The sequence below is a fragment of the Theropithecus gelada genome, chromosome 10 (genome assembly GCF_003255815.1).
Source record: "Theropithecus gelada isolate Dixy chromosome 10, Tgel_1.0, whole genome shotgun sequence".
In the NCBI taxonomy this organism is placed as follows: domain Eukaryota; kingdom Metazoa; phylum Chordata; class Mammalia; order Primates; family Cercopithecidae; genus Theropithecus; species Theropithecus gelada.
The window spans coordinates 38,445,224-38,471,229 of NC_037678.1; the positions used below are offsets into that span (position 1 = coordinate 38,445,224).

Genomic DNA, 26,006 nt, shown 5'->3' on the forward strand with positions numbered 1-26,006 from the left:
TAAAAAAAAAAAAAAAAAAAAAAAGACATGTGAAGAAAAGCAGCTCTTGCGATGTTGTGGTGTGAGAACAAGATGTTTGAAGCTGTCGTAGATTAGCCAACCATGAAAGGAGACATGAATTAAACATTGCTGACAGTACACCTGAAAAAGGGACAAATGGGATCCGTAAGATATCACTGAACAAACAAAACAACTCTGGTTCCTACTGTTTTAGCCACCACTCATCTAGTATTTGCAGTCCAAAGCATTCTATCTGGTAAATTTCCAATGGCCCTCAGGATAAGACCTACTCATTTCTATAGTATTAAAAAGTCTACCATAAACTTGCCTTAGCTAAGTATTCACCTCATGCTCAACCTCTGGTATCTCAGACTTTTGGTACTAGCAAAAGTGAACTGCTCAGAAACCCTGCAATGTTCACTCAAGCATCTTGTCTTTTGCACTTGCTGCTCTTCCAGCCAAGCAGGCAATCTCGTTAGATGTTCCTTCTGCCAAACATTATTTTTCTGTTTCTTTATCTAGAAAAATTATTCTCACTCTGCAAGCTTGCCTGGAATCATACCTACTTTTTTTCAAAACTTTCATTCCTCATCACATATGTCTGGCGCATAATAAATATATTATAATTACAAGTTTCCAGTGAGCATCTAGCATACAGTAAGCACTGAATAAAGTAGTAAAATAATAAAAATGACAATGATAACAAGCTTCTGTCTGTATTTTTAAATGTTTGTGCTCTATAGCATTAGAAAAATGGTTAGTATCTAAAAGACATTCAACAGTAATTTGTTAAGTGGACAAGTGAAAACATAAATAGAAATGTTTTCTTATAAATTCTGTTGAAAAAGCACAGAAATGAAATAGAGACTGCTCTATTATGAACACCTTAAAGATCAAAACTACATCTATTCCATCTTTGTCTCCTGCAACTTACAAAACCTAACTTACAGAAGCTCTTTGATATATAGATGGCTAAATTAAAGGTGTCCTCATACTGTTTGGAGTATACAATGTATTAGGTGTCCCCATCCAGGTAGCATACTAGCATTTTTGTTATTGTGAGACATTTTTCTACTTTTGTTATAATCTGTTGAGCCTAGAGTTGGCCAATTTGTATATTTATTATGACAATCTTTTGACAAATGGTAGCAGAGTATCTTGTTCTAATAAAATTACTGTTAGCATGAAAATTGACCAGCAGGTAGAAGAACACATCTTGTTCCAAAGAAGTAAATGTGTCTCTTTCCAACTTCAAATGAGGAGGAATGAAGTCAGTAATAGTGACACCTTGCTGAGACAAGTATATGTAACATGACTTGTACTTCAGCATTGTTTTGTGATCAAAAATTCCTTACTTTTACTTTTGTATCTATGGTTGGACCACCCAGAGCAGGGGTCCACAACTCCCAGGCCACAGACTGACAACAGTCCATGGACTATTATGAACCACACCACACAGGAGGAGGTGAGCAGCAGGTAAGCCAGGGAAGCTTCACCTGTACTTACAGCCAACCCCATGGCTCATATTAACGCCTGAACTCTGCCTCCAGTCAGATCAGTGATAGCATTAGATACTCATTGGAGCATGAACCCTATTGTGAACTGCTCATCCGAGGGATCTAGGTTGTGAGTTTTGTATGAGAATCTAATGGCGGATGATCTGCCACTGTCTCACTTTGCCCCCAGATGAGACCATCTAGTTGCAGAAACATAAGCTCAGAGCTTCCACTGATTCTACATGATGATAAGTTGTATAATTATTTCATTATATATTACAATGTAATAAAAATATGAATAAAGTAGAACAATAAATGTAACATGATTGAATAATCCTGAAACCATCCCCACCTTCCCCCAGCCCATGGAAAGATTGTCTTCTACAAAACCAGTCCCCGGTGCCAAAAAGATTGGTGACAACTGACCTAAAGTAATTCATTATCACAAGTCTTACCTGGATTGCTGTTTTCAAAGAGATTTTTAACATCTGTTTTTCTTTGTAGTCACAAAGTAATTGGCAAATTCTAGATATATATAAATGTAATAAACTAAATTACTATTTTAATACTGATATAAAAAATGCTTACCAAATGTAAAATTCTTAGGGTATTTCTAAAAATATCATAATATCAGAACTTAACAGTACTATCCAATCCACTTATGAGTACATTCTACAAACTTCTCTTTAAGCTTCTAATTAAAGAAAAAATTATAAGGTGAAGTGCTCATAAATCGAGGGCACTGTGACCCAGTAAATTTGCTTGCATTAGCATGACATAATAGAAAGTGTCCCAACCCTGCATAAGTCCTAGCTCCATAATGAACAGTTATTTGTTCTTGGAAAACTTGCTCTCTTAGGCTCAATGCCTTTTTCTACAAAGTGAGGAATTTGCTGCCTTATTTCACTAGGTTGTTATAAAGATGGAACATGATTATATTGTTAAATGCTCAGAGAAACAGTAAAGCAATGGAATAATCTATTCCTAAACTTTACGGCTAAAATCTTCTTGGAATCTCAAATAAAACCCAATGTGTGTTTTATTCATAGGTTCTAATATGCAAATGTTCTGGTTTTCAGAAAATGTTATCAATTCCTAATTTTGTTTCTTAGTTGTCCTACTCCTCATGGCTTATAATTCACGGTTTCTCAACTGTTTCACAGTTTGTAACTAAATTTACTCATAAATATCTCATTGAAGTCAATAATGTAATTATCCACTATTATGGAGTTGATCAGTCACACCAAGGGCAGAAAAACCAATGGATATCAAAACCTGGCTTGGACCAATGATCCTTGTCCACAGACTCAAACCCTGAACCAGCATATATTTGTAAAGATAATGCTTTATGTTGATGTTCAATTCCAGCTGACATGAGAGACCAAAACTGTTTTTAATTTTTTTAGTTTCCATCAAGAAGTTACAAATTGACATTTTCTAATTTTCGACATACATACTAACAATATATTTTGCACTGAACACGTTGTTCAGCTCTATGTCATCTCATACACCATCTTACATGACTATTTTTTCAGTCCAAATCACAATTTCAGTATTTTGGCGGTACCCATTTTGCTTTGATTCACACTGTTTCCTTAGAATTAGTCAGCAAATAATCAAATGACCTTCCAGTGACTGCACAAAACATGGAATGCTTCAAAAATATGTGCTGTCTCCTTATGCAGAAGCCATGCTAATTTTCTCTGTATCGTTCCAATTTTAGGTATGTGCCACCAAAGCAAGCACAAAGCCCTACATTTACACATGATTAGTGATGAGTCATGGACAAGGCTTGGCTCTGTTAAGTCCAACTAACGTACCTAAGATTCTGAGAATTCCCTTCAATGGCTTCCTGTGAGGTAGAATTTGAAAATATTTTAAAATCTTGAGCTAGAGATGGAAGTAGCTTAGATGATTTTCATTATCATGTAAAACAGATCACTCAAGGGGCCAACCACAACTGGGAGTCACTGCTTGGGGAAGGTTCATATGGGACTTCCTAGTGCCTAAGGTTCTATACAGGATATAAAGGTGCCTCACAGTACAGATCTGGTAGGAAAGAAGCAGAAACAAACACTGATCTGTTTCTGTCACATTAGTTGAACCCCTCTGACCCTTTAGAACAAGCCCATCGAATTTGCTAGAGAAAAGACCAACAATGGCCTCAAAGGATCTCGTACCATGAAGGTCTCAGCTAATTCTTAGCTAAGATGTGGGTTTCACATTAGGTTCTGAATACGGGGGGTCAGTTTGCTCACTTTGTCTGCAGATAAAGTCAGGATGCCCAGCAGCTAGAGCAGGGTGCTGGTGCTTTGGGAACAATGGCTGAGCATATAAGAACAGGTATGGGAACTAACAAACGTAACTTCAAAGTCAGTGTATGAATCGCCATGAAGACTTGAGGGACCTGAATCAGTAAGAGGATCCTGGTGTCAAAGGTCAACCATTACCAGGCAGCAGGACCAGTTTAAGTGGCAACAATGCAGCGACAGAAACAACAGAATGATTGGAATCTACCATTTTTTCTCCTCCTTCTGACCTGTAAAAGGGACTGTCTTCTTTGGATTTAGTGAACCCCTGTGGTTCTTGAAAAATTCAAGGAGCTTGTAGGACTTTCTGCTAAACTGGACATTTCAAGACCCAAATAACTAATCAGAAAAATCAATGATGTAACAGTATTTTTTATCCCATGCATACGTGTTATACTTGGATGAAATGAACAATGTTGGCATCTCTAAGGATAAAGGTCTTAAAAGTCCTGAGATAAAGAATCCTGCACCCATTGGTACTTCTAACTGGTCTGGCTTTTTGTCTGATTTCTGACTGATGCAGGGGACTAACTCACTGCCACTATAAAACTACCTGAACCAAACTATGACATCTCACCTGATATGTAAGATGTAATTGTTTTTGTTTTTTATTTATTATTATTATTATTATTATTATTATTATACTTTAAGTTCTAGGGTACATGTGCATAACGTGCAGGTTTGTTACATATGTATACTTGTGCCATGTTGCTGTGCTGCACCAATCAACTCGTCAGCACCCATCAACTCGTCATTTGCATCAGGTATAACTCCCAATGCAATCCCTCCCTCTCCCCCCTCCCCGTAATAGGCCCCAGTGTGTGACGTCCCCCTTCCCGAGTCCAAGTGATCTCATTGTTCAGTTCCCACCTATGAGTGAGAACATGCGGTGTTTGGTTTTCTGCTCTTGTGATAGTTTGCTAAGAATGATGGTTTCCAGCTGCATCCATGTCCCTACAAAGGATGCAAACTCATCCTTTTTTATGGCTGCATAGTATTCCATGATGTATATGTGCCACATTTTCTTAATCCAGTCTGTCACTGATGGACATTTGGGTTGATTCCAAGTCTTTGCTATTGTGAATAGTGCCGCAATAAACATACGTGTGCATCTGTCTTTATAGCAGCATGATTTATAATCCTTTGGGTATATACCCAGTAATGGGATGGCTGGGTCATATGGTACATCTAGTTCTAGATCCTTCAGGAATCGCCATACTGTTTTCCATAATGGTTGAACTAGTTTACAATCCCACCAACAGTGTAAAAGTGTTCCTATTTCTCCACATCCTCTCCAGCACCTGTTGTTTCCTGACTTTTTAATGATTGCCATTCTAACTGGTGTGAGATGGTATCTCATTGTGATTTTGATTTGCATTTCTCTGATGGCCAGTGATGATGAGCATTTTTTCATGTGTCTGTTGGCTGTATGAATGTCTTCTTTTGAAAAATGTCTGTTCATATCCTTTGCCCACTTTTCGATGGGGTTGTTTGTTTTTTTCTTGTAAATTTGTTTGAGTTCTTTGTAGGTTCTGGATATTAGCCCTTTGTCAGATGAGTAGATTGCAAAAATTTTCTCCCATTCTGCAGGTTGCCTGTTCACTCTGATGGTAGTTTCTTTTGCTGTGCAGAAGCTCTTTAGTTTAATGAGATCCCATTTGTCAATTTTGGCTTTTGCTGCCATTGCTTTTGGTGTTTTAGACATGAAGTCTTTGCCCATGCCTATGTCCTGAATGGTACTACCTAGGTTTTCTTCTAGGATTTTTATGGTATTAGGTCTAACATTTAAGTCTCTAATCCATCTTGAATTAATTTTCGTATAAGGAGTAAGGAAAGGATCCAGTTTCAAGTTTCTACTTATGGCTAGCCAATTTTCCCAGCACCATTTATTAAATAGGGAATCCTTTCCCCATTTCTTGTTTTTCTCAGGTTTGTCAAAGATCAGATGGCTGTAGATGTGTGGTATTATTTCTGAGGACTCTGTTCTGTTCCATTGGTCTATATCTCTGTTTTGGTACCAGTACCATGCTGTTTTGGTTACTGTAGCCTTGTAGTATAGTTTGAAGTCAGGTAGCGTGATGCCTCCAGCTTTGTTCTTTTGACTTAGAATTGTCTTGGCGATGCAGGCTCTTTTTTGGTTCCATATGAACTTTAAAGCAGTTTTTTCCAATTCTGTGAAGAAACTCATTGGTAGCTTGATGGGGATGGCATTGAATCTATAAATAACTTTGGGCAGTATGGCCATTTTCACGATATTGATTCTTCCTATCCATGAGCATGGTATGTTCTTCCATTTGTTTATGTCCTCTTTTATTTCACTGAGCAGTGGTTTGAAGTTCTCCTTGAAGAGGTCCTTTACATCCCTTGTAAGTTGGATTCCTAGGTATTTTATTCTCTTTGAAGCAATTGTGAATGGAAGTTCGTTCATGATTTGGCTCTCTGTTTGTCTGTTACTGGTGTATAAGAATGCTTGTGATTTTTGCACATTAATTTTGTATCCTGAGACTTTGCTGAAGTTGCTAATCAGCTGAAGGAGATTTTGGGCTGAGACAATGGGGTTTTCTAAATATACAATCATGTCATCTGCAAACAGGGACAGTTTGACTTCTTCTTTTCCCAACTGAATATCCTTGATTTCTTTCTCTTGCCTGATTGCCCTAGCCAGAACTTCCAACACTCTGTTGAATAGGAGTGGTGAGAGAGGGCATCCCTGTCTTGTGCCAGTTTTCAAAGGGAATTTTTCCAGTTTTTGCCATTCAGTATGATATTGGCTGCGGGTTTGTCATAAATAGCTCTTATTATTTTGAGGTACATTCCATCAATACCGAATTTATTGAGCGTTTTTAGCATGAAGGGCTGTTGAATTTTGTCAAAAGCCTTTTCCGCATCTATTGAGATAATCATGTGTTTCTTGTCTTTGGTTCTGTTTATATGCTGGATTTATTGATTTGTGAATGTTGAACCAGCCTTGCATCCCACGGATGAAGCCCACTTGATCGTGGTGGATAAGCTTTTTGATGTGCTGCTGAATCCGGTTTGCTAGTATTTTATTGAGGATTTTTGCATCGATGTTCATCAGGGATATTGGTCTAAAATTCTCTTTTTTTGTTGTGTCTCTGCCAGGCTTTGGTTTCAGGATGATGTTGGCCTCATAAAATGAGTTAAGGAGGATTCCCTCTTTTTCTATTGATTGGAATAGTTTCAGAAGGAATGGTACCAGCTCCTCCTTGTACCTCTAGTAGAATTCAGCTGTGAATCCATCTGGTCCTGGACTTTTTTTGGTTAGTAGGCTATTAATTATTGCCTCAATTTCAGAGCCTGCTATTGGTCTGTTCAGGGATTCAACTTCTTCCTGGTTTAGTCTTGGAAGCATGTAAGTGTCTAGGAAATTATCCATTTCTTCTAGATTTTCTAGTTTATTTGCATAGAGTTGTTTATAGTATTCTCTGATTGTAGTTTGTATTTCTGTGGGGTCGGTGGTGAGATCCCCTTTATCATTTTTAATTGCATCTATTTGATTCTTCTCTCTTTTCTTCTTTATTAATCTTGCTAGTGGTCTGTCAATTTTGTTGATCTTTTCAAAAAACCAGCCCCTGGATTCATTGATTTTTTGGAGAGTTTTTTGTGTCTCTCTCTCTCCTTCAGTTCTGCTCTGATCTTAGTTATTTCTTGCCTTCTGCTAGCTTTTGAATGTGTTTGCTCTTGCTTCTCTAGTTCTTTTAATTGTGATGTTAGAGTGTCAATTTTAGATCTTTCCAGCTTTCTCGTGTGGGCATTTAGTGCTATAAATTTCCCACTACACACTGCTTTAAATGTGTCCCAGAGATTCTGGTATGTTGTATCTTTGATCTCATTGGTTTCAAAGAACATCTTTATTTCTGCCTTCATTTCGTTATGTACCCAGTAGTCATTCAGGAACAGGTTGTTCAGTTTCCATGTAGTTGAGCGGTTTTGATTGAGTTTCTTAGTCCTGAGTTCTAGTTTGATTGCACTGTGGTCTGAGAGATAGTTTGTTATAATTTCTGTTCTTGTACATTTGCTGAGGAGTGCTTTACTTCCAATTATGTGGTCAACTTTGGAATAAGTGCGATGTGGTGCTGAGAAGAATGTATATTCTGTTGATTTGGGGTGGAGAGTTCTATAGATGTCTATTAGGTCTGCTTGCTGCGGAGATGAGTTCAATTCCTGGATATCCTTGTTAACTTTCTGTCTCGTTGATCTGTCTAATGTTGACAGTGTAGTGTTGAAGTCTCCCATTATTATTGTATGGGAGTCTAAGTCTCTTTGTAAGTCTTTATGAATCTGGGTGCTCCTGTATTGGGTGCATATAGATTTAGGGTAGTTAGCTCTTCCTGTTGAATTGATCCCTTTACCATTATGTAATGGCCTTCTTTGTCTCTTTTGATCTTTGATGGTTTAAAGTCTGTTTTATCAGAGACTAGAATTGCAACCCCTGCTTTTTTTTGTTATCCATTTGCTTGGTAAATCTTCCTCCATCCCTTTATTTAGAGCCTATGTATGTCTCTGCATGTGAGATGGGTCTCCTGAATACAGCAGACTGATGGGTCTTGACTCTTTATCCAGTTTGCCAGTCTGTGTCTTTTCATGGGAGCATTTAGTCCGTTTACATTTAAGGTTAATATTGTTATGTCTGAACTTGATCCTGCCATTATGATATTAACTGGATATTTTGCTTGTTAGTTGATGCAGTTTCTTCCTATCCTTGATGGTCTTTACATTTTGGCATGTTTTTGCAATGGCTGGTACCGGTTGTTCCTTTCCATGTTGAGTGCTTCCTTCAGGGTCTCTTGTAAGGCAGGCCTAGTGGTGACAAAATCTCTAAGCATTTGCTTATCTGTGAAGGATTTTATTTCTCCTTCACTTATGAAACTTAGTTTGGCTGGATATGAAATTCTGGGTTTAAAATTCTTCTCTTTAAGAATGTTGAATATTGGCCCCCACTCTCTTGTGGCTTGGAGAGTTTCTGCCGAGAGATCTGCTGTTAGTCTGATGGGCTTCCCTTTGTGGGTAACCCGACCTTTCTCTCTGGCTGCCCTTAAGATTTTTTCCTTCATTGCAACTTTGGTGAATCTGGCAATTATGTGTCTTGGAGTTGCTCTTCTCGAGGAGTATCTTTGTGGCATTCTCTGTATTTCCTGAATTTGAATGTTGGCCTGCCCTACTAGGTTGGGGAAGTTCTCCTGGATGATATTCTGAAGAGTGTTTTCCAACTTGGTTCCATTTTCCCCCTCACTTTCAGGCACCCCAATCAGACGGAGATTTGGTCTTTTTACATAATCCCATACTTCTTGCAGGCTTTGTTCATTTCTTTTTCTTCTTTTTTCTTTTGGTTTCTCTTCTCACTTCATTTCATTCATTTGATCCTCAATCGCTGATACTCCTTCTTCCAGTTGATCGAGTCGGTTACTGAAGCTTGTGCATTTGTCACTTATTTCTCGTGTCATGGTTTTCATGTCTGTCATTTCTTTTATGACCTTCTCTGCATTAATTACTCTAGGTATCAATTCTTCCACTCTTTTTTCAAGATTTTTAGTTTCTTTGCGCTGGGTACGTAATTCCCCCTTTAGCTCTGAAAAGTTTGATGGTCTGAAGCCTTCTTCTCTCATCTCGTCAAAGTCATTCTCCGTCCAGCTTTGATCCGTTGCTGGCGATGAGCTGCACTCCTTTGCAGGGGGAGATGCGCTCTTATTTTTTGAATGTCCAGCTCTTCTGCCCTGCTTTTTCCCCATCTTTGTGGTTTTATCTGCCTCTGATCTTTGATGATGGTGACGTACTGATGGGGTTTTGGTGTAGGTGTCTTTCCTGTTTGATATTTTTTCTTCTAACAGTCAGGACCCTCAGCTGTAGGTCTGTTGGAGATTGCCTGAGGTCTACTCCAGACCCTGTTTGCCTGGGTATCAACAGCAGAGGCTGCAGAAGATAGAATATTGCTGAACAGCGAGTGTACCTGTCTGATTCTTACTTTGGAAGCTTCCTCTCAGGGGTGTACTCCACCCTGTGAGGTGTGCGGTGTTAGACTGCCCCTAGTGGGGGATGTCTCCCTGTTAGGCTACTCAGGGGTCAGGGACCCACTTGAGCAGGCAGTCTGTCCCTTCTCAGATCTCAACCTCTGTGTTGGGAGATCCACAGCTCTCTTCAATGCTGTCAGACAGAGTCGTTTGCATCTGCAGAGGTTTCTGCTGCTTTTTGTTGTTGTTGTTTTTTAGCTGTGCCCCGTCCCCAGAGGTGGAGTCTACAGAGACAGGCAGGTTTCCTTGAGCTGCTGTGAGCTCCCCCCAGTTCGAGCTTCCCAGGGGCTTTGTTTACCTACTTAAGCCTCAGCAATGGCGGGAGCCCCTCCCCCAGCCTCGCTGCTGCCTTGCGGTTAGATCGCAGACTGCTGTGCTAGCAATGAGGGAGGCTCCGTGGGTGTGGGACCCTCCCGGCCAGGTGTGGGGTATAATCTCCTGGTGTGCCTGTTTGCTTAAAGTGCAGTATTGGGGTGGGAGTTACCCGATTTTCCAGGTGTTGTGTGTCTCAGTTCCCCTGGCTAGGAAAAGGGATTCCCTTCCCCCTTGGGCTTCCCAGGTGAGGCGATGCCTCGCCCTGCTTCAGCTCTCGCTGGTCGGGCTGCAGCAGCTGACCAGCACCAATTGTCCAGCACTCCCTAGTGAGATGACCCCAGTATCTCAGTTGAAAATGCAGAAATCACCAGTCTTCTGTGTCACTCGCGCTGGGAGTTGGAGACTGGAGCTGTTCCTATTCGGCCATCTTGCTCCACCCCCAGATGTAATTGTTGTAATTATTTAAACCTCAATTTAGCATTAACTAGCCTTTCAATGTAAACACTTACACATTATGATGACTAGAAACAGCATGCTCTCTGGTCATCTGTCCAGATAGATCTTGAGAGGATACATCGATATTTTGCTCAAGTAGAAGGCTGGCTATACTTGCTGATCCACAAAGTACAGCAAGTATGAGAGCGGTTCTAAAATGACAGAGATAGTTTCTCTCTTAGGAACTGTAATAAAGTTATTTTAAAATCTAATTTGATATGCTTTACCAATTTAACATCTTCCTTATCCCATGCAGAATCAAACATTTACATGCACTAAAAGACATAAGCATCTTGGGTGCTCCAGTGCTCATCCTTGTAAAATACCACCAAGGTTAAAAGGAAAGGACAAAAAGGAAACCTCTTATCTCAGTGGGGTATTGCATAGTAGAAGCTACTAATTTAATGTCCTTTGATAGGCAAGAAACAATGCTAGGGCCACTTATCTGAAGTGGACAAAGATTTAAGTGAAGATTTTGTCAAAGTTTCCCTAGGCTGATATGCTGTAATAGAAAATCAGCTAGGGGGTAAGATAAATAAGGGCTCTCTGCATGCTGAAAGCAGTTAATATTAATAATAATGGTAAGACAGGTCACAGGAATTTCAGTTAATGATGCCAACAAGCAGGAATTAATGCCATATATATGAATTAAATACCATATATATCTTTCTTACTTATGCACAGCAAACTTTGAAGGATATATTCTCCTACTTTTCATGTATGACAACATATTGGGCGGTAAACAACATTCCCAAGGTCACACATGTAGGAAGTCAGAAAGTTAGGAATTAAACCCAGTCTTGTGTGAATCCAAAGCCTAGCTCTTTTCTCTTTATCACCCACATACGGCTTGCCTTCATGAAAGGAAAAGTGTATCCACTTAAAACTATCTTCACTCCCTCTCTCCATACCAATGAAAAATAAAAACATCAAAAGCCACTGGAAAAAAAAAGGAAAAAAGCTGTTGAACCCACAATATGTGGGAATAGCAATTAATTGTCATATAGGGATCAGCTAGCTTAATATTCTTCAAAGAAAGCAACTTAAAGCAGAGTCTTTAAAAAGACAAAAGGATTTTCAACTCCTATCTATGTTTAATACAGCATATGTAGTGTAAAAGCATGTAAGACAGAGGTTAAAAAGTACTAGAAAGGGTTAAGACGTTTAATTACTGAGTCATAAACTGAAAGTTAAAGTTCACACATCATAAAATTAATATGAAATCCCTTTAGCTAACATAAGATCATGTAACCAAAATGTCATAAAGCAAATAACATCAGTCAATATAATAAGAGAAGATGAATACTACTAAAAGTGTTCATTATATTGTCCAGTCCAAATAATTACTTTTCTACTTAACTGATTTGTGTTGATACTGATCAAGATATCCCAATAAGTATAATTTAATCTTGCTAATTTATTATTTATGGCTTCAGTGACCTGCTATCAATCGAGAACAACACAAACATTAAAAGAAATAACTATACCTTCCATATCTATCAAGTGCATTTAAATTAGCTTTTTTCTTGATTAAAAATTTTACCACTTGCTGTTTTTGTCCATGTATGCCAAGGAAAAGTGATGTGAGGCCACAGTGTAAAACAATAAAAAACAAAAACAATATGTAATTCAAAAAAATATGCATTTCTCAACTGAAGTGGAAGCTTTATATAAGATCCCGTGGACTTACACTCACAGAAAGTAAATAAAATGTAGTTGTTTCCTTCTCACTCTTCTGTGCTTTGCCACATGCTGCTTCTTCCCTTGGAAACACCCCTTCTCTGCCTCACCACGTCAACTCTGATCATCTCAAAAACTCACTTTCAACATTTACTGCTTCCAAGACTCTTTGCTTCTAACTCAGCATTTGACATGGTACTTTTGGATGATAATTCTTTTTCCATTTAAGCAAAGAGCTTCTTGAGGCCAGGGGCTATATCTTTTATCTCTATATTATCCAACCCTAAGACAAAATTGTTGTGTATAAAGCAAGAATTTGCATGTAAAATGTTTCTTTGGCTTCATATATTTTACCAAAAGTTCAAGTTCCAACGTGTAATAAAAATTGCTATTAATACTCATACTGTGCGTTTCAAGAATTTTTCCAACATTTATTCATTTAAAATCTATTTGTATTTAATTTTTCCAGGTTGTTAACTAAATAGATAATCAGTTCATAGGATTACTGAAACTAACACAATTCCTATCTGTATTCTTAATAACTCCATGGTTTTTAGTGTTTAAACCTGCCATCCTGATTTTGCCAAAGCTCTACAAACTTAAGAGACATACTGGATACTCCATAACACAGCTTCAGTTGACAAACAAGGTTTAGAATTTTCTACAATTCTGATTGAGAAAACTCTGCTCTTAACAACGACTTATTGACTCAAGCACTTGAATGATAAGAATGAGATACAAAATCCTGAGAGGACCATCCTCTATTTATGGAAAGACTACTCACTGAAAATTTCTAAAGACCTTCTGAATGGCAGTGAATAACTGATGGTAGAAAGGAAAAGGTATTATTCTGTAAGCTGATAGATAGTGCCAAAAATATTCATTTTAATGTCTCAACCACAGAGATAAGACAGACTAGGCCAGGCATGGTGGCTCACACTCATACTCCTAGCATTTTGGGAGGCTGAGGTGGGTGATTCAATTGAGACCAGGAGTTCAAGACCAGCCTGAGAAACATGGCAAAAATCTCATCTCTATTAAAAAATGAAATAAAATAAAACAAAACAAAAACTGAGATTGGAGGACCACCTGAGCTTGGGGATGTCAAGGCTGTGGTGAGCTGTGATCATACCACTGCACTCCAGCCTGGGGAACAGAGTGAGATTCCATCTCAAAAGTAAAAAAAAAAAAAAAAAAAGTTAGATTAATGTTATTGGAAAGGAAAGATTTACAGGAATTAGCAAATATCTAACTCCAACTCTTCTAGAAATATCTTAAGTTTCTGAGATATAAGAATTTACATATTACACTTCTGTATTCAGTGGTTATTAAGCAGGAGTGTATCCAGATTTTGAGAAATTTGTTTTTGTTGTTGTTGTTGTTGTTGTTTTTATTGTGAGAGACCGGGTCTCATTGTGATGACCAGGCTAGACTCGAACTCCTGAGCTCAAGCAATCCTCCCACCTCAGCCTCCCTAGCAGCTGGCACTGCAGTCATGCACTACCATGCCTGGCTTCAAGGAAACATTTTTAAACATACATATCCGGGCTTTATTAGGCTTACTCTATCGAATTCTTCAGGGGAAAACCTAGGCTTGCAGATTATTTAAAAACTTTCCTGAGGTAACTGGAATGCACAACTGTAGCTGGAAGCTAGTGCAATAGACAATACTTCAGTCTCATCTCTCATCCACATAACTGATTCCCTTTATCATTTGAAAGTTTGGCCAAAAAGAGGAAATAGTAGGAGAGAGACTCTTTTGCTGAAAACACCACGTAATTTTCCCCAGTAAGAGTAGTACAAGGTCTAGTAAACTCAAAATCCAACCTGATCTTTTTACTTATAAACCCCTTATCTCCCACCTTCCCATCAAGACATTCTAAAGTTGAAAGCAGAGTTGAGACTCTAATTGGCCATTTCTACCAGAATAGGATAATAAATCGGTTAATTACCTGTTATTCCTTCTCTTCAAGGGTTTTCCCACTACATTAGCAACTATTCACTGCTAATCTGGTTTCTCAGAGGCCTCCTAAAATTGATCTCTAGGCAGTTTACAATCCATTAACTCCCTCTCCCAAACTGAAAACTGTCTTTCTCTAAAATTGAAAAGAACCTTATTTCACCATACAAAGGAAACAACTCAATGAACAACACACACACACACACACACACACACACACACTTCTTCATGATCTTTTCCATCCATTACCTAATTTCCAAATTGGCCCTGATATTTCTGATTGCTCTCTTTTTCCCTTTCCACTTCTGCCTCATGAGCAATGAGAAATATCTTAAGCCTTGCTACTGAGAGATACATCACCTCATATCTATTACTATTTTACTTAGGAACTTGCCAAAGCAGCAGGATTATTATTCACTGAAATATGTTTACGTTTTCTTGGAGTTTTAATGTAAAACCTATTTCCACAGCAAATTTTGTCATTTTGCATTCATTAGGTAAAAAACCTGGCAGGGAAAAATTTAAGAAAAAGAAAAAGTATTACCTTTTAAAAATTCAGTGTTTTTTAGAAAAGTATTAACCACAGGTGCATTAAAAAACTGTACTCTCTAATGCTTCTTTAAAAGTAACAATATTTAAAATAAAGTCTTAGATAATTAAGCCATTTCAAAATATTTTCATGGTGGAACTTCCAAATATGGAAAACTGGCCCTTACACAGGTTGATGTTAAAACGAATGCATTTCAGTATTTTGAAGATGAAATTGGTAGATCTATACCTTGTTTTTTGTTTCTATATCAGCACCGTATAAGAACAGTGCTTTGGCCATTAATCTATTTTCATTGTAGATAGCGTAGTGTAGAGCAGTATTTCCACACACATCTGAAATATCTGGATCAGTGCCATATTCTAGCAACATTAATGCACATTCATCTTCCTGGCATTGTACGGCCTGTCAGTATTAGACCAAAAACAAATTATAAGTCCTCAGAATTCAAAATAACATTTCACACAGCTTTCACCAACTAGTTATATTTAAATGAGAAAACTCATGTTTATGTTATCTATTGAAATCAAACCCATCTCACGCTGATATAGTTGACTTCTGCATACCTTGATCAGAGCTGTCCTCTTTTTGTTGTCAAGGTCGTTACGTTGACATCATCCATCCAGCAGGAGTTTTACTACTTCTGAATTTCCATTGGCAAAGGCCAGATGTAGAGCAGTCCTATGAGAGTGAGAAGACTTTTTAGGAAATCATAGTACACTAGCTACAGCCATATCAATGATTCATGTAATTGCAAACACTGAATAGCCTGCTATTACTGTGCCTTCAAAACAAACTTAATTTTCCTTTGAAGAAAGCACACTACTTACTACCTCTCATGACTCACTGTATTAATGAAAGAGCAGCCTATTTGAATAGAAAGAGCAGAGCCCTTGGATGACATTCAGCTTGGGCTGGAACCCTTCTTGAAGGTCTGTCACTTCCCAGCTGTTGCTTAGCCTTTTTGGGTCTCAATTTCCACATCAACAAAATGGGAAAGAAAATAGTGGATTTCTCAGAGGAAACCACTGTAATGCTTAAATAAGACTCCACACGAAAGATATAGAATAGTTCCTAACACAAATAACAGCTCAATAATTGTAAGATATTATCATTTTTACTAATACCACTAAAGACAACATTTGAATAAAGTGACATGATACAATTATACCTACACTTTTAGGTATGTTTTAACGATTACAGGTAACATTGTAATTTGGTATTTAGATGATCATTGTCTCCATGTTTTACCGTTTCTTACACTGAAATACCACTTATAATTCATGATTTATTATAACCATAACTGGCAGCATTTAAGTAATTCTCTTATTGAGACATAAAATAATGGGGCATCATACAGTCCCTGGTGCCTTACATTAAGTAGAATATGTTATAATGTATCAGTCCTGGGGCAGTTCCAGTCAGATGACTAGCATTTAGATAAATTTTAGTTCTTAAAAGAACTATGGAATAACAGGGCTGAGGTGAAAACAAAAACAAAATTCCTAAAATAATCTATTTCTTACTTTGGTTTTCAAAACTTTAAGCCAAAGAAAACTTGAAATTCAAATGAATAGCATGAGGTCATTTTTTTCAATACTTAGATTTATACAATGTATGTACAGCACATATTTGCAATCATTCATATTAGGATTTAAGACTGTTATAAATTTTCTCTTTTTAAAATGGATTTATGAAACTATTTGTGGAGCTTTTTCCAACTTTCACATTCAGGAGTACAGGTGCAGGATGTGCAGATTTGTTACATATGTAAACGTGTGCCAAGGGGGTTGGATATACAGATTATTTCATTACCCAGGTGTTAAACCCAGTACCCATTAGTTCTATTTCCTGCTTCTTTCCCTCCTCCCACCTTCCACACTCTGATAGGCCCCAGTGTATCTTGCTTCCCTCTAGGTGTCTGTGCATTCCCATCCTTTAGTTCCCACCCATAAGTGAGACCATGCGGTATTTGGTTTTCTGTTCCTATGTAAGTTTGCTAAGGATAATGGCCTTCAACACCATCCATGTCCCTGCAAAGGAATGCTCTCGTTCTTTCTTTTATGCCTGAATAGTATTCCATGCAGTTTATGTACCACATTTTAGTTCTTAAAAGTACTAAAACAGTCTGTACCCATTTTCAAAAGGGCAGTTAAGGGTTATCTTTTACTATGTTCTACCTTCAGAAATGCTTTTGTTTGAAAGGAGGGAGGAAAAGCTTCAATTGAGATTAAGTCCTAATGCCCCAATTTTAAATCTCTCAGCTTGCTCAAGCCCAGCAGGTAAACATGAAGTTTTCAAAGATGGAAGGATCCTGAGAGATGGCAGAATGTGCCTGCTGCATAATAGGTGTCTGGCTTATGTTTGATGACTAAACAGATTGAAAGAATGGATAAACACAGCTTAGGACTTCAATATTTTTAAAGAAAACTCCTGTTGAGTAGAGCAATGTATTTGCAATAGTAATGATCATTTATATTTGCTATTTAGTTTTCATAAATATATAACTAAACTAAAATAATAAATCCACACTTTTTACACATGTTAATCTATATATAATGAAAAGAAAATTACATAATAAACTGTATATACAATAAAATCTACAGGAAGAGGTAAACAGAATCCCTCTACTTCTGAAGAGAGTAAAAATTCACAGAAGATAGCCATCCACAGGAATAAAAATAAATAATAGAATGTGAGAAATTATTTGTGTCTATGCAAGCAGCATATTCCTTCTCTTCCCAAGGATTCATTCCATTACTATTGAAACTTAACTAAAACTTTTCAGACGTTCATTGCAGAAATCACAGATAAGAGAAAGGGAAAAACTTCACTTGCAAATCCCCAGAAATAAGTTTGATTATATTTTCTACATATTCTCAGCTAACCCAAGGGCAGATTCTGTTTGTGTATATGTCTAACAAAATGATTTTTTTCTCACTTGATATAGCAAACTACATTTTTGCATGCCAACATATCTCTGTGTCTAATGACACCCTCAATGGTTACACATTATTCCATCTTATTCATGCACTGAAATTTGTTCATAAAATCTTTATATGAGTTCTTCTCAATACACTGCTATTTTAAGCAATACTAAGAAAAACAGATGTGTCCGTTTCATACAGATATTTCAGTATATGGAATTGATGGGTAAAAGGCACACATATTTTTAAAATATGATTCTTACCACCAAATTGTGTATTTGAAAAGTTGCAGCAACTCAAACTTTCAACAACAGTGTAAGTACCACTGTTCTTTACCCTCACAAACTTTGTGGATAGAAAACAATATTTCACTCCGTTTTTACTTATTTGTTTTATTTTTTTGAGATGGAATCTGACTCTATCACCCAGGCTGGAATGCATTGGCTCAATCTTGGCTCACTGCAACCTCTGCCTCCCTGGTTCAAGCAATTCTCCAGCCTTGGCCTCCTGAGTAGCTGAGATTACAGGTACATGCCACCATGCCTGGCTAATTCTTTGTATTTTTAGTAGAGACATGTTTTCATCATGATGGCCAGGCTAGTCTCAAACTCCTGATCTCGTGATCCACCTGCCTTGGCCTCCCAAAATGCTGGCATTACAGATGTGAGCCACCACAGCCAGCCTTTCATTTCTCTTCTAACTTAAATAGAAAACAGTATTTCATTCATCTTCTAACTTAAATTCCATCTCTTACCAGGAACACTACATTTTCCTATGTGCACAGGTCACTGGTACATATGCAAAAAAGTACCTTGCCCAAGTTTAAATTGAGCTTATTTTATTATATCTGCATATTTAGGCTGGGTTCTATAATAAGTCTATTAGTGTTCTATAAGAGAAATTATAATTGGATTGGAAATCAGCTAAAGTTTTGTTTTTGTGTTGCTGTTCATAAAGGGCCTGTGCCCTGTCCTCTCTGAGGTTTCCACACCCAGGGAAGTGCGAGGTCTGTGGAGGCAAGAAAGCCAGTCTCCCCATTCTCCCACCAGGAGGGTATGTCTCCATCATCCCTTCACATCCTGGCCTTCTCCCAGCCCAGGCCAGGTTACCTCATTTGCTTGTCCCTCTTGTTCACGTCAGTGCCCTTGAGCATGATGATATCCTTTCTGGGGACTTTACCCCATCAGGCAGCTCTGTGTAGCTTGTCCAGATCTTCTTGACGGACGTGGTACCTGGGCTCCATGAAGGTGCTGTCGTGGTAGTCTTCCCAAGCGCCCACGTCGCTCTTGCCACTCCCGCTGTAGCAGGGGAAGCAGTGGCAGCACCACTTGCCCATCTTGTTCCTGAGACCAAATGGCTTCTTCATAGAGGAGGCAGCAGGCATTGAACAAACCTCAGCCACCATCTGCTTTTAACAGCCAGGGGAGGCTGGTAGTAGCGAGCAGATCACGTCTACCAACCAGTTTCAACAACTAGCAGGAAACTCTGGGTTTCCAATCTGCTCTAAGAGAAAGGTCAATCCCAATCAAAATCTGCCAACCTCAGCTGGGGAGCCCAGTCCACCCCACCCAGGGAAAACCCACACCCACCCAGAGAGACCCTACACCCACCTCAGAAAAGGCCAAGCCCCCGACCCCCAAGGAAACACCCAGCCCAGTCAAGGGAATGCCAAACCCAGCAAAGAAAACATCAAGCCCAGCAAAGGAATGCGAGGGAGGAAATGCCAATCCAAGCAAGAAACTCCAGGCAAAGCGACTAAGGCCAAGCCAAGCTATCAACACCAAGCCAAGCTAGGAAGGCAAAGCCAAGCCTAGCCCAGGACACTAGTAGTGGTGCTATTGTGAGTGAACGCCACTGCAGCTCAGAGCTCGGGATGGCAGAGCTGGATGCAAATGGCCTCAAAATCACTGCGCACAAGACGCCCAGGGAGCCTAGGGCCTGCCTGAGGTGCCTTCAACACCTGCTCCTCCTTGGTCTGCACCCTGAACACAGGACCATCAGCGACTGGGCTCTCAGGGCCACAGAATTGGGGCTGGGCGGCCAGCTTCTGCTCTGGTGACCCCTGCCTGGTGCTCAAGCCAGGGTCAACAGCTGTGGGGCTTCTGGCCCGGGGTGATTCGCTTCACTGGCATGCAGTAGGGTTGAGGTGCAGGCCGCTGTCTCCAGCCCTACAAGAGGAGTTCTGAAGGAGCACGTACCACCGATGGGGAGATGCAAGAAAGCAACCCCCATGTGCACACCCTGGGAACAGGACACTGCCAGCACCAGCGAGCCAGACCGGTACCTCCTGGCAGCCTCTGAGCTGGACCCGGGCATGGGCACCTCGATCCTCCTGCTGGGACCCTCCAGCTGTGCAGGCTTATGCAGCCAGGCTCCAGGCTGCTTCACCCATACGGCAGGTGCTTTGATGTGGAGGAAAAATGAATTCTGGCTGGTCGCGGAGGCTGACGCCTGTAATCCTAGCACTTTGGGAAGCTGAGGTGGGCGGATCACGAGGTAAGGAGATCAAGACCACCCTGACTAACACGATGAAACTTTGTCTCTACTAAAACTACAAAAAAATAGCCGGGCGTGGTGGTGGGCACCTGTACTCCTACTTACTTGTGAGACTGAGGCAGGAGAATGGTGTGAACCCAGGAGGCAGAGCTTGCAGTGAGCTGAAATCATACCACCGCACTCCAGCCTGGGCGACAGAGCAAGACTCCATCTCAAAAAAAAAAAAAAAGAAAAGAAAAGAAAAGAAAAAGAAAAAGAAAGGAGAGAGAGAGAGGGAGAGAAAGGAAGAGGAAGAAGAAGAGAGATGAATTGTAAGCCTGGGACACCAACCTGCTCTTGCCAACAAAAACAGAGGGGAAGCCAATTACAACTGCAAAAAAAAAAAAAAAAAAAAAAAAAAAAAAGGTTTTATTCCAGTGGGATGAATACCCAGGTGTGCAGTCACTGGAGTAAATTTCACTGGGGCATGCTGTGTAATTCTTTGTGTATATTGCTGAGTTCTACTGCTAATGTTGTTAAGAATTAGTGTATCTATATTCAAGAGAATTACCAGAATATAGTTTACTTTTTTGTACTGTCTATTTTGATATCAGAGTAATGTTAGCTTCAGAAAAATGAATTGTGAAAGATTCTCTATGTTTAGAAAAGATTGTGTGTATTGGTGTCAATTCTTTAAGTAGTAGGTAAAATTCTTCAGTAAAACCATTTTGTCCTGGAGCTTTCTCCTTCAGCAGTCTTTAAAACTAGAAATTAAACGACCTTAAGTTTTAAGGCTATTAAATTATCTATTTTAGATTGGATGAATTTTGTGGTAGTTTCTGTTTTTCATGAAATTGGCCCATTTGCTCCAACTTGTCAAATGTATGTGAGTGGAGTTGTTCATGACTTTCCTTTCTTATCATTTTCACATCTTCAAGGTCTGTAAGGATAGCCCATTTCATTCATGAAATTGGTAATTTATGACATCCCTTTTTTCTTTGTCATTATTAGAAAAGATTTGTCAATTTTATTGATATTTTCAAAGAACCAACTTTATTTCTTTGCTTTTCTTTGTTGTTTTCTTTTGGCTGTTTCATTTATTTCCTGCTCTTGTCCTTATTATATTCTTTCTTATGTTTGTTTTGACTTTATTTTGCTACTATGTTCTACTTTCTTGATAACTTGAATTTTTATTTAAGAAATTTCTACTTTTCTATTATACACATTTAGTGAAATACCTTTTCCTCTCAGCCCTGATATTAACTATGTTAAGTCAAGTTTGATATGTTGTATTTTTATTTTTATTCAGTTTAATATATTTAATTGTTTCCCTTGAGACGTTCTCTTTAGAAGTGTACTTGCTGTTTAGCACTATTGACAATAACAAAGACATGGAGTCAACTGAAATGTCCATCAGTGATAGACTGGATGAAGAAACTGTGGTACCCATACAACATGGAATACTATGTAGTCATAAAAAGGAATGAGACCACGTCCATTGCAGAGACATGGATGGAACAGGAAGCCATTATCCTCAGGAAACTAATTCAGAAACAGAAAGTCAAACATTGAATCTTCTCACTTGTAAGTAGGAGCTGAACAATGAGAACACATGGACACAGGGAAGGAAACAACACACACTGGGGCCTGTAGATGGAGGAGGGAGAGGGAGAGCATCAGGAAAAATAGCTAATGCATGCTCGGCTTAATACCGAGGTGATGGGTTGATAGGTACAGCAAACCACCGTGACACAAATTTACCTATGTAAAAAAACTGCACATCCTGTGCATGTACCCCAGAACTTAAAGTAAATAAAAATGTAAAAAAAGAAAAAGAACTAAAAAAGTGTGCTCTTTATGTTTTGAGTACTTAAGATTTTGCTGTTATCTCTTTTATTTATAACATGATGCCATTTTGGCTGGAGGATACATTCTACATGATTTCAGTTCTCTTAAAATTCTTAATGTTTGTTAAACTCCAGGATACAGTCAATCTTGGTTTATGTTCTTTGGGTACATAAATGTTTTGCTGTATTCTGCTGCTAGGGGGTGGAGCACTTTTTTTTTTTTTTTTAAGGCAGATTCCTGCTCTTTTGTCCAGGCTGGAGTGCAATGGCATGATCTTGGCTCACTGCAACCTTTGCCTCCCAGGTTCAAGGGATTCTCCTGCCTCAACTTCCCGAGTTGCTGGGATTACAGGTACCCACCACCACACCTCCCTAATCCTAGTATTTTTCGTAGAGACAGGGTTTCGCCATGTTGGCCAGGTTGGTCAACTCCTGACCCCAGGTGATCCACCCGCCTTGGCCTCCCAAAGTGCTGGGACTACAGACGTGAGTCACCACGCCCAGCCGGCAGTGGAGTACTTTATAAATGCCAGTGAGATCCTGTTGATTGATGGAGTTGTTGAGTTTTTTTTTTTTTTTTAACATTGATAGTATTTAGGTCTAGTTTTTCCACCAATTATTGAAAGATGCTTGTTGAAGGCTCCAAGTATAATTGTTGATTTGTGTATTTATTCTTTCAGTTCTATCAGATTTTGCTTCACATACTTTGTAGCTCTGTTATTGATTGTATATACATTTAAGATTGCCAAATCTTCTTCATGAACTCTTTTTATTCTGATGTGATGCCCTTCTCTGTCTCTCCCAATTTTCTTTGCTCTGAAATTAGTTTTAGCTGATATTGAGATAACACTCCTGCCCTCCTTTGATTAATGTTTGCATAACATAACATATCACCTTTCCTCCTTTTACTTTCAACCGATCTACATTGTTATTATTATTGTGTGCTAGCCTAGACTCCCATTTCTTCATCTTCTTATGAGTTTTAAAGAAAACTCTTAAGACAGGTTATAAATAGCAAAACAGACCAAATGGCAATAACCACCAACCCTCTAAATCTTGTCATATGATATTCCTGTATATCATACTTGCACCTTCTCTGTTCGATGATTGTGACACTTCAAAGAATTTGGCAGGTTCAGCACAGTTTCTTATATACATAACTAATTGACCAACCTTTCTTAAGTTTCCAGTGAAGTCTTAGCTCTATTTATGAAACATGTATTTTGGATAGCAAACTAAAATTTATTTTTTTTTACTAAACTCCATATCAATTCCTCTCTAACAACCACTGTAACTCTTTCTTTCCTGCTATCCAAAAGACATAGCCTTGGCTGGCTCTGATTAACATTTGCTTATATATGCTGATAAGTCCACTAAATTATGCAGTTATGACCAAATAATATTAAAAAGCTTAGAATTAATCTGTTTTCAAGACCAAGATTCTATGAAAACTATAGAACATTTACCAATTAACTTTGTATTAGGCACTTCACACATTTCTCATATTCTTATTTAATCCTTGTAATCGCACTAATGATCTTCTGTTGTAGGCATCATCTTCTCTTCTTAACAGCTGAAAAACTGAACTCAACATTAAGTAGCTGGAATTAAGCTGGGCTTTTACTGACCCCCACCTTTGTGCCAGTCTTTGGGAGATTGCACATCTGAACAAAATGTGCACACTTCTGTGAATCCACTCCATATGTAGTGTCCTTCTACTACGGCTTGGTGTCCTATGTTTACTCCTGGGGCTTGCTTTGACCAGTGAAACTTCAGCAGGCATTACACAAGCAAAGACTTAAATGGATTTTGCATAATTAGACTTGATTTGTGCCTCTTTCACTACCATGAGACAAACATATCTCAGCTAGTCTCTTGGTTGCAGGAAGATGAAAGAAAGGTGGCGCAGATCCTCATTAGATAATTTGCCCAATGCAAGTCAGTAAAGAATAGAGCTCCCTCCAGTCAGTAAACTGCAGAAGCACAAGTTCAGTCAAACCCAACTAGGTTCAACATAGATCAACTTGGTCTTAGATATTTCCAGATACTTGAGCTGAAAGGATAAATGAATATTTGTTTTGAGTTGTGGGGTGGTTTGTGATGCTGCAGTTGATAACCAACACAAAATTGTAAACTCTTTCTCTTGCTTTTTTGCAGATAACGAAATGAATCACAATGTCTGATAGGAGAAGCTTACGGAAGTGTTGAAGCTTCTTTGCTGTCTGTGCATAAGAAAAGTTCAAAACTAATGTTAAGAGGCAGGAAAAAGTGATTCTAAGTGGCTTGTTAATTTTTCTATCTGAAAACGGTACTTGATGTTCTCTATTAATCTAGGACAAAAGATGAGAACCAAAAGGATAGGACAGAATACTATCTATGATGTACTGTAGTAACACAGCAGTATACTTCTGAGTATATAAATGTCAAGAAGAAGTGTTCTAACTTGCTCCTCTCTGTATGCCCTGCTGGAAGAGGTAAAATGTAACAGGCAAGACTCACTTTTGCAGTTAAAGTAACCATGGACATTGTAAGCATTCCATCGTGGATTGACAAACTATACCCCATAAGCCAAATCTAGCCTGCTGCCACTTTTTATTAAGTTTCACTGAAGAAGTCAGCCATATCTGTCAGTCTATATTGCCTACTGCTGCTTTTGCTCTACATTGGCAGAGGTGACCAGTTGAGAGAGACATTACAGCACATAAAACTTAACATACTTACTATCTGGCTCAGTTTAGAAAATGTTTGCTGACCCTTGCTGTAGAGTGTTGTAGGAAGGCATGGCTGGAAGGTGTTAGACTAGAGCAGGAAAGTACAGCTGATCATGTGAGGAAATCATGCAACCATAGTTGTGGCTGTGGTTGTAGTACTGTGATTGTACTTAACAAATGGGAAAAGAGACATGATTCCAGGGAATTCACTGGGGTCCACTGTGAAATTTGAGGTCAATGCTTCTGTCATTCACCTGTTGTAGAAAATTACTGAATTTCTTATCTACTTTAAAAAACCTTATTTTGATGCAGCATCTTTACAACATTAGTGTCATCCCAAAGATTTAACTTGATTTCTAGGTAGAAATTTGAACAAAGAAAAATGGAACACTCTGGAAACGTAGCCAGGCCCAGGTTTTTTTTTTTTTTTTTTTTTTTTTTTTTTTTTTTTTTTTTTTTTTGGTGAGACGGAGATTTATTTTTGTTGCAAAGGCTCGAGTGCAATGGTTCGATCTCGGCTCACTGCATTCTCCACCTTCCAGGTTCAAGAGATTCTCCTGTCTCAGCCTCCCAAGTGGCTAGGATTACAGGCTAGTGTCACCATGCTAGGTTAATTTTGTATTTTTAGTAGAGACGGGGTTTCACCGTATTGCCCAGGCTGATCTCGAACTCTTGACTTCAAGATTCACCCACCTCAGCCTTGCAAAGTCCTGGGATTACAAGCGTGAGCCACTGCACCCTTCCCCAAGATGTATTTTCTATAAAACATCATGTGTATGTGTTTAAAAGGTATCAGCCAGATATTGTCCCCAACATATATGTTTAGATCAAGCACAAAGTGTAGACATAACTACAAGTCATGTGCTGTCAGAGCATATTTCAGAGCACCCTAAATTGTTTATTTGTTGTGTGCATCCTCCAGCACTGACAAATCCCCAAGGATCAAATAAATACTACACTCCTCTCCACTTCAAAGTTCCTCTGAGTTCTACTGTTCAAATTACGGTAGTGGCTGCTTTCCCCTTCTCTATTTGCTTGTCCTTTGTCTGTTTCCTTTTTTTTTTCTTTTTTGAGATAGAGTCTGTCTCTGTCACCCAGGGTGGTGTGCAGTGGCACAATCTTGGCTCACTGCAAGCTCCACCTCCCAGATTCACACCATTCTCCTGTCTCAGCCTCCCGAGTAGCTGGGACTACAAGCGCCCACCACCTCGCCCG

The 26,006-nt window shown here is 38.9% G+C and overlaps 1 non-coding gene and 1 pseudogene across 1 annotated transcript; both read right to left on the bottom strand.

The window, feature by feature from the left end:
• The window catches only part of LOC112633322, a 243,062-nt pseudogene extending 223,899 nt beyond the window's left edge, over window positions 1-19,163 (bottom strand).
• LOC112633841 lies at window positions 3,137-3,242 on the bottom strand. Its single transcript, XR_003121609.1, has one exon. It is a non-coding gene; the product is annotated as a U6 spliceosomal RNA (small nuclear RNA).
• Window positions 19,164-26,006: the final 6,843 nt, after the last annotated feature.